We start from the raw sequence: 10,313 nt of genomic DNA on the forward strand, positions 1-10,313 counted from the left end.
ACCTGTATAAGGACCATAATAAATACGTTATAAATACTGCCTAAAAAGGTCTTATCTGCCATTTCGTTTAATTAATAAACTGTCAATTAATGAAGGATTCACCATTTATTTCTAAGTCATACATTTCAGTGTTCTTATTCATGTATGTCGTATGTATTGTAGGGGCCTGCATGTATCTCCGCAAAATGCCAGTAAGTTTTTGTATTCAACCGTAATTAGGAGTGGCTTAGAATATTGTAGTTGTGTGTGGGCGGGTACATCCAAGCAGAATATAAAGGCTTTGGAAGGGGTTAAAAAAGGGCTACTCAGTATATCCTTCACTACGCAGATTTAGATTACGAAGACAGGTAAGGTAATTCTATACACTGAGGTAATAACTCCGTCCCGTTCGGAATGTTTCTTTTCTGACTCAAATTTAACATTTAAAACGCTTTTTATTATACTTTCTTAAGCAACTAATTTTTGCTGTTCTTTTTTCAAAATATTACACATACTTTTTGTCTAAATTTGAGTGAAATAAAGATGTACCAAAAGCAACAAAAATATTTCATATGCCACAAAATCAAATATTTAACGCTTAAAAGTTGTTAACATTATTGTTGCAGCAATTTCAACATTTTAAACGCCTTGCATGTTAAACATCACTGACGCGTCTAAGTTTTGCTCTTCTTAAAAACTTTTCTACATATTTTATGTCAAAATTTTAGTGAAATAATTAATAATATTTATATGACAAAAATCAAATATAAAGCCTTTAAAAGTTGATAACATTATTGTTCTTCGCAAGTTGACTTTAAAGTAATTCATGCATAAATAAATAAGCAAATTCTGTAATATACTGATCTGTTGAGGACAAGAACTTTAGTATTATTTGCCGAATAATTCTTTATTGTGTACAATGATTTGCCTTCAACAAAGTTTTCAAAGAACTCTTGCATGATTTTCACAAGCAGTCAGATATTTTTGTTGTGTTTACCTAATTTTGCCCTTCGTTGAAGGAAAGAGAGCGCCGATATGAAAGCTATGGCAATGAAGATTCCATTACCAAACGAGCCACGCCTACGATAATGAGCATTAAATGCTATGTCGAAGCAGTCTTAATTTTTACTTAAACAAAAAGACAAACTGAAAGCGAGGTCATTTTGCAAAAAACTAAATTATGTGATATTGTTTGTTTACCATTGTTACATATCACTTCTCGTAATGACAAACGAGTTAAGATATCCAAAAGCGGCATTAAATATTAATCCATATTACGAAAAAATATGTGCTTTTTTTAAATCCATTGCCAGCTTTGAACTGGACATTTGATCTGTGTATGAAAAGCAAGAACACATGACTTACGCACAATTATTCGAAGCAACATCATAAGTTAAGTTAATGAGACTTCTAAACTTAATAAACTTATCCGTTACAACCTCGCACCATTACATATCTTCATTTTTTAAAGAAGAAATATTGTTTTGTGGATTTCCTCTAATACACAATATTATGCTACATAATAATTATATGCAACATTTTTCCCTCGACTTTGTGCATAGAAAACAGGAAGGGCTTTTCATCGATGAAAGCTCACTACCATTTTTGTCGTAGCCGTTGACCAGACGCTATCAGATTTACGCAGATCTACGATACGTTCTTCCAATGTATGTAATACCAACCGACTTTGATAAAAGAAGAAGTATACACACTGCATAATGCATACATTTGTTTTATAAAGTTAAGTTGGTTTACGCATGTTTTGATACTATTCTGCGATATCAGGTACGAACAATCGTGAATCAGCCGACCATAAGCTTTAAAATAATATGGTGTAGTTTGAAGTACCTGCACATAAAAATGTACATCAGAATAAATCGGCCGATGCGAAAATAAACCAATAACCAACGGTTTTATAGGGCCCTGCTGCCAGCTAGAAAATATGCCAGCGTCCTATTGGATGACTTGGAATATAGAATATTTTTTATCTGTGTTCTTCTGTAACTCTTTTTTCATAAAAGCCGGGAACGGTATCTGCATACCTCTTATAAACAAGGACCCTGAGACACATCAGGAAAACGTGTCAGAACCTTCGGTAAGTGTGTTTTTCTAACTTTCTGTAGACTTCGTCAGGCCTGTAACAACCGATAACATAGTAACTTACCGATAACGTATCAAACCGGATAGCGTAGTAAAAATTAACCGATGACGTAGTAAATCAACCGATAACGTAGTAATGAACCAATAGCGTAGTAATTTTTTCTAACCGATAACGGAGTAAACATTTACCGAATAACGTAGTAATTCTTCCTAACCGATAACGTATCAACAAATTTACCTATAACGTATATGAACCAATAAAGGATTCAATTAAACCCGATTAAGTCAACTAGCGGTGCATCATAACTACCGATAACCTATGAATTAACTTATAATATCTAATGAAGCTATGCACGGAGAACGATAGATCGATCGATTTACAGACAGATAGATATTAGATAGGTAGATAGAAAGATAGACAGATAAAATGGTCGATCAATGAATTGATAGATAAATCGGTCTCACAATCTATAGGTCCATCCATCTATGTATCAATGTTTGATAGATGGTCGTCGATCAATCTATCAATTGATCGATAGATAAATTGATAGATCGATCGATATAATGAAGGATATATCAATTTGATAGAAAGATAGCTCAATTAATCGAAAGATCGATTGATCGATTCGATAAACTGGTCAATAGATAGATAAATAGATCAATAGGGCGAACTGTTATCACATTGTCTCGTACTCAATTTTATTTTCTTTTATTTATTTTTTTCCGTTTAGCATTATTTGTAATAAATTGTTGCAGCAATTCAATTGTGTTTTGACAGTTTTTTTTATGTTTGTACGAACGACTTAGTTGATCTAACTGTTGTTAAACTACTGAAATAGGTTTGGGAAGTTGTTTCTAGTCTTACTATAGTAGTTATACAGTTTAGTTCTAGTTGCGTAAAATTCAAAGGTATTGTATTAGTACTAATGAAACAGGGGCAGGGGAATGGTGCTGTTGGTTTACACAGAGAACCCTGCCTAAAAAGAAAACTATGTATTGGCTGGCTACAATAGCAAGATTAGAAACAAGTTTCTAAACCCATTTCGCTAGTGTTGCAACATTTAGATCAGGTTAGTCGTTCGTGCTGCAACAAAAAGTTGTAAATGCAAGTCGTTGGAATACTTTGCTTCGCATAAAAATAGGATTATCAAAAAATATTTTCAACAAAGTAATCGAAGCAACTACAAAACGGAAGTCCCTTTTTCCTTCCAAAGTATCTTAGGGTCTAGAAGACCAATTGCAATACCGAAATCACCGACAGCCAGTATCGCAAACTTTGCACACATATTGGATTCGTCACCGATAGAAGTAACTACAGATGATTTTTCATGTTCTTGAAAATCTCCATCGGGTGTATTTGAAAAAGTTAAGCATATTAGTGTTACTATGCAGGAACCTACTATAAATGTATAAGTAAACTCTTGTTTAAGCGTTTTTTGTTTTGTTTTTGTTTTCGATCAGCACTAACAGTTCACTATACTATGTACGACTACTTTTTTTGCGATGTTTCCGTAATCCTACTTAAAATAAGATGTGACGATGTGAATCACGGCAGAAAGGATAAAGAGGAAAGAAAAAGCAATATGTTGTCTACAAAATCTGTTGACAGGGCTTTATAAATTTTAATTATAAGGAATTCAATTGAACAGTGAGTCAAGGTTTACCTGTAATTCAGTCCCAGTATGAGAGTAACATTGTAAACACTTTTTGTCATTCTGATATACTAACGTTGAGAGTAACGGAACTTTATCGTCGGTCATGTTTAAATCTTTTTCCAAGTCCCCCCCAAAAAACTTATAAGGTGTGTCTAAAAAGACACTCATATGTGTGTTGTATCTTAAATTCATCCTGCCGGAATACTTATTAATAAGTTCTCATTTTCCAATAATGGATGAAATTCGATTCGTAATGTCTGATTAATATCACGGAAAAAGAAAACTCAATGTTTATGTAAATCTAACGGTGTAATTGATTAATTTTGAATATGAAATGAAAGCTACAACCCTCATTTATCTTCAGTTTCCTTTTATTTATACGGTATTGGTGGATTGGTAACTTAATTGTTGACTTAATGCATTAAAAGCTTGTTTGGAAACTTGACTTTTTGACTTGGCTATGTTATTTGTTGATTTGAGACATTATTGGTTGATTTAATACGTCATCGGTTGATTAACTGTTCACTTGGCTACATTAAGGGTGGAAGGGATACAATATTTCTCTATTTATCTATCCGTCGATAGATCTACTTATCCATATATATATATATATATATATATATATATATATATATATATATATATATATATATATATATATATATATATATATATATATATATATATATATATATATATATACGGCCGTAAATCGTTCTGCCATACAGGTATTGAACACTTTTACACCGTGAAGATTTCCGAACTTCGATAGAAATATCGATCGATTGATATGTCAGCACATCGATCGATCTATCGATTGATCAAAAGATTGATCGATCGATCGAGGATAGAGCTATCACTATGAATTTATTCCCATTAATAACTCCATCAAATACATTATCAGTTGATTTGATACGTTATCGATAAATTTGTTTTTACGTTATCGGTTAGAAAACATTAATATGTTATTGGATCGTTAGTATGTTGCAGGTTGATTTTCTACGTTTTCGGTTATTTTTTTACTACGCTATCAGGTTTGTTACGTTTTCAATTGGTTACCACATTATCTGTTGTAACAAGGCCTGCTATACAAAATGTGCACAGCGTTTATTTATAGCAATTCATACGCAAATATGTAACAAAAAATTAATACCTTGCTTACGACACTAGACAAAATGTTTGATACGCGCTTAGCATTTCTAAGTATATTCACGTATATGGAACACAATATTAATTGTATACGCAACGTGTATCTTTGTATATGGAACATTTCTATACGTTGATATGCGTAGCGTATTTCTGTGCAGATCATGAGTATACGTAATGCAGATCTTTGTACACTAAGTATAAACTGTAGTTTCGCATTTTATCAGTCTACGTATATGTATACTTAACGTTTTTTACAAGTGTACTGAATCTGTATATTTTACTGTATATATTGTATATATATTGTGTATATATTGTTGTATATCAAGCATTTTGCCCAGTGCCATATTTTACAAACGCCTCTCACTATGAATGGTATAGTATAAACATGCTATATAAAAGATAACTATTCAAACGATTCTGCCTTTAACACGATTGGAACTAATTCGGGATAATTGGATCTACATATTTTTCAAATTTCTTATAAGTGTTAGGTGCCCTCTAGCTGATTGCTGCAATATTACAAATTACTCATAAAGACAAGTATGTAACTTGAAAAGAAAAGCAGATGAGCTAAAAAAAGTTCAGATTAAACCGACATCACTTCACCATCCAATTATCCCAAATTAGTGGCAATCGTGTTCATTCTTATTGAAAATATTATCTTTTTTATTAGGAACAGAAATGATGTTTGCATTTGCTATCGTAACAGTGATTTTTTCTTTGGCGAGCGGAGGCGAGATCGCAAATCAGCCATTTCATTCCAAGCCGTGGATTTGTACATATCTCGTCAAGAAATTGTACAATGACGCGATTTTGAATGCCGTCGTAACGCATGGAGTCGAATGCTTCGATGAACTGATGGCCTTGCCCGATAAAATCAAAAATGTGACCTCAATCAAAACCTATTCGGGCTACATGGTTGTCGGACCATATATTGGTAAAAGTAAAACATTCAGAGTTGTTCAAGTGATGGAAGACGCACTTGAAAATGTGGACCTGGTAATGTAAAACATCCTATTCCCTTGGTTACATTAGTCTTCATAGAAGGGTAGTAAGAAATGCTATGCCGATATTCATATTTCACAACAGAGCACCTTTGTTTGTTTCTTTGCTTCATTGTTTTTTTTTTCGTTACCCTTTTTCATGTTACTTTATCTTCTTAAGGGCTAAATTGCAAGTCAAGTATTTAACCCTTTAAGTCATTTAGATTTGCCTACGACGAGTAATGTACTTAATCGGTCATTTATGGGTTCATAATATGTGGTCTCTCTTCGTGTTCCTACGATCTCTGCGACAATATGATGTCATTTTGGTTTATTTAATAACTTTTTCACAATTCTTTTGTTCGTTTTGTTTGTTTTGTTTTGTTTGGGTTTGTTTGTTTTTCTTCTTGCAAGAGCTCAAGTGGGCCATTGAACACGTTCTTATGAAGTATTTTATATTTTCTCATTTGGTAATTTCAAAAATAGCCGAGTACTGTTATTTCACACAAAGGAGTACATTTTGCCTACAACATCTTTCGATTGCCACTGTTTTATAAATTCTATATATAAACAAAGGGATGAAACTCCCGAGTTCAATACCTTCTTGCATTCAATGGATTGAGTGCATTGTGATGGCGTGCACTTGCTTTTCTTTCATTCTATTAACATATAATTGTCTCTGGCAGATCCTCTTTTCTAAATTATCTTCTGTTGTCTTAATCAAAGGGAACAAAGATGGAAGGTAAATTTGCCGTTGAGTGCTTGAAATGCAACGGTACGCATTACGGTAATAATATGGGACGTACAGCATGCAGGGAACTGACTATGGAAGTAAGTATTTATTTGCTATTTAAACGATGAAAGGGCTTTCTGAACATAATTTAGGGAGAAAGAGTTAGTCAGGTAAATCACTTATCAGTTGAATCGCCAAATGGTCTTTTTTGTTGCTTTGAAATTGCTCCGTGCAAGGGCGTATCAGATTTTCGTTTTACAGGATATATATGAGAATTGTGTATCCAACAGATATCCGTATATATTAGAGGTTTTTCGCAAAGTCTAAATATTGACACCAAAACTAGTCCAATAATCATATCCAATCAAGATTAGTCGTTTTCAGGAAAGTGTGATAGTGGCTATAGAACCGGTCTCAGTATCAGAGTCTGGTTAGATCGAGATCCGGTAGGTCCAGCGTAACGGACTCACAGTCAGAGGATTTGGAGTTCGAGACTCAAGAGCGGTATTATGCCCCTAAGCATAGACAAATAGAAAGATAGGCTAGCAACACGGCAATTTTATGGTCGTCTCGAAAAACTATAGTCTTTTCGTATTAAAATGAGCTTCACATGGTAAACTTCAGATGTTAAACTTTTTGGAGACTTCGTTCGTGGTTGATAATTGTACGAGATTATGCAAAAGGTAGGTCGAGATGACATCGTGCTGCCTGTCGCGTAGCAACCATACCATCTCGGACAAAAACACTGCTTCACGCCAATCGAAACATAACAAGCCAGCAGTTTCATAAACACGTCCTCCCATAACGAACATATAAAAGATGATACGTCTGACCGCAAACAATTGAGTAAAATTTGACAGTATCGATAAAAGACTTTCAAATTTGGTTCAAACAAACTCATTATATATTTATTAAAATGTGATAGGAATTTTTAAAATGGTAAACACACGTTCCTGAAGCACAAAACTTTCCCCGTTTTCGCCAGCTCGCTGATTCCGCCCGGCACAACATGACAACAACAAAACGAACTTTGCCGAACATATTTAACTTAAAAATTGGCGAAAATCCTGAAACTGTCAACTGGCTCATGGTAGCATTCTCCTGAATAGAGAGTAGAGATAGAGCTGCCAGAGACGAGGCATACATGAAGGGGTTATGCAACTGCTTAACTCATTGAACAATACATGTTGCTAGTCTGTGTTTCTATTTGTCTGTGCCCTAAGCAAGGAGCTTTACTCCTCAGGGCGCAATTGTGTAGTTGGTTATAGGTACACCATCTATAATTTCGTTTGTATGTTGGATAAGTAATAAACTATTCAAAATAAAATATATAATACATTTTGAAAACATTATGTTCGACCACCCTGGACCACTTTGTAGTGGTACCAACTGCCAGGCGTGAATAAGGTGCACTTTGCAAGCATCCTTCCTCTGTCAGGATACAAGATTGACAGACTTCTTTGTGATGCAATTTTAACTCAATTTAGTAATAGTTGGGTATGTTGACATTCATAATTTGAGCAAAAGAAATTTCTCATTTGTCAACATTATTTCAATACCTGCTCTACATCTACTTTCTGAATAAGCATGTGTCACTACTTTCTATGGTAAGCAAAATGTTCCGTGTTTTATTTGGAAATCCTCATATGACCAGTAAGCTCTGAAGCAATGCCCGAGGAGCTGAGAGACTTATATATCTTAAGCTGGCGCTTAAGGTTTATTTCTTGACAAATCATAGCAACAACATTTCAAAATCAAAACCGAAACCAGCCGTTTTGGATTTTTACATTAGTGCGTAGTAAATTTGTATACATTTTGAATAACAGTTCCAGATGTGAAGCTCATTTCAAACTCTGTAAAAAACAATCGAAAATCCCCGATGTGTCGCCATTATTAAATCCTTGAGAATTGTTATGTCTTCTTAAAATTGAGCATCAATAACCTTCAAAATAGAACTGCGGTTTTTTGGGCATTTCATGGGAACAATAATATGATTTTTTCAAACGTCACTTCAATTTTTGTATGTTTTGATAAAGATGGGTGACTCTACAAATAAACCGCTTCTCAGACACAGAACTACAGAGAATCACCAGTAATTCATAATTCAGACCCATCAACGCCATATTAGGGTCTTCTGCAAACACGTGTCTTGTTACCTGTGATATTCTCAAGACTAGAAGTCATTGTTATTTTACATCAAGGACAGACTGGCCATAATATACGCGCATTATTTCCAATGACAGTATTCACTTGTGCATGATCTGCATTTTGAAATTAGAATACAAATTTACTCTTCCTACATGACACAAACCCTTCAGGCTTTAAATGTCTTTGCAGTAAGCTAATTCTAATCTGTTGTTGTCCTGTCGATGTTTTCAAGGAGTGTCCTGAGCGACTGTCTAAAGAAATCTACTGGAATCCACCGGGGAATATTACATTATCTTCCGACGCTCAGTTTTGTATGTACAGGAAGAACAATGACATACAAGAATACCTTTGCATGATCTTTGAGGCTAACCTTGACGTGGTGTCCTAGAATAGTGAATATGTAAAGAAGATGGATTATTTGTCATTATGCTAACGAATCATTATGTCAAAGTAGACAGCATATATTGACATTTCCTACGAACATGTTTTTTTTTTCGAAATTCCGCTTAAGAAATATTATGTCAACACTATGACTCAGCTTATGAAATCAATCCTTATATATATTGGAACTGCACGAACATTGAAAAGACGAGAACTTTTTTTCTGATTTTCAGAAAACGTTGGGTTTTGAGAAACTAAAGAGATATTTTTTATAAAATGTGACTCGATGTTAATTCAAGAAATAAAGAAACATTTTTAGAATATTGTAAGTGATGTAATATATTACGATCAAAATAAAAAAACAAACGAATAAATTAGTACTAAGTAGCCTTTTTCAGTATCTTCACGACGAATATGTACTTTTTATGCTTCCGAAAACTTGTTTAAAATAGATGGCCTGATATGTGCTTTTTCGCCCTAAATACGGATAAAATAAGCACATATGTATGTAAGCGTACCAGTTAAAGTTACAACCTATAGTGCTGAGAGCGCGGGATTTTTTTATTTTTGAGCATCAAAGTTTTAAAAATGGCTTCTAAATAAATGTGTCAAAAACGCAGTTGTTTTGCACAGCAACACTCAATATAATATATATGAGGTCGCAGAATTTCTTTCAACGACTTCGTTACTGAGTTACTGTTGGTCGACAAACTTCTCAATAAACTTTACATGAAATTGCAAGGGAGTAAAAATATTGATATTAGTGAGTGTACGTGTGTTGTGTTGTATGTGTGCGTCCGTGCGTGTGTGTATCTGTTACGTGAGAAACATGAGTTGCAACAGAACCAAGATCTAAAGAACCTAATTTGTTATGCAAGATTAAAACTGGACATACATTAGCATCACATCAACTAAGAAAAGCTATGTGGCTCGAACAGGGCATGTAATGTATGTAGTTCACCAGCACCGCCGATAATACCACATATAAAATCTGAAACAACATAAGTTTTCAGAGCAAGAACATCACATACCTCATTACATGTAAATGTTGCTCAAAACAATTTTTGGGTCAGTCGAAGACGTCCCTTAGACTAAGCTTCAATAATCCATTTCAAAAAAGTACAACCCGTTAACCACTCACTCCAATGCTGATAGCAATAACACAAAAGATATTTCAATCGAGCA

General features: G+C 34.1%; 1 long non-coding RNA gene across 1 annotated transcript; it reads left to right on the forward strand.

The window, feature by feature from the left end:
- The first annotated feature begins 5,382 nt into the window (after positions 1-5,382).
- On the forward strand, positions 5,383-9,483 carry LOC139124205 (uncharacterized). The gene is made up of 3 exons (XR_011549886.1): positions 5,383-5,882; positions 6,593-6,697; positions 8,980-9,483. It is a non-coding gene; the product is annotated as an uncharacterized lncRNA (long non-coding RNA).
- Positions 9,484-10,313: the final 830 nt, after the last annotated feature.

Source organism: Ptychodera flava (genome assembly GCF_041260155.1).
Source record: "Ptychodera flava strain L36383 chromosome 23 unlocalized genomic scaffold, AS_Pfla_20210202 Scaffold_23__1_contigs__length_28996876_pilon, whole genome shotgun sequence".
Taxonomy (NCBI): Eukaryota; Metazoa; Hemichordata; class Enteropneusta; family Ptychoderidae; genus Ptychodera; species Ptychodera flava.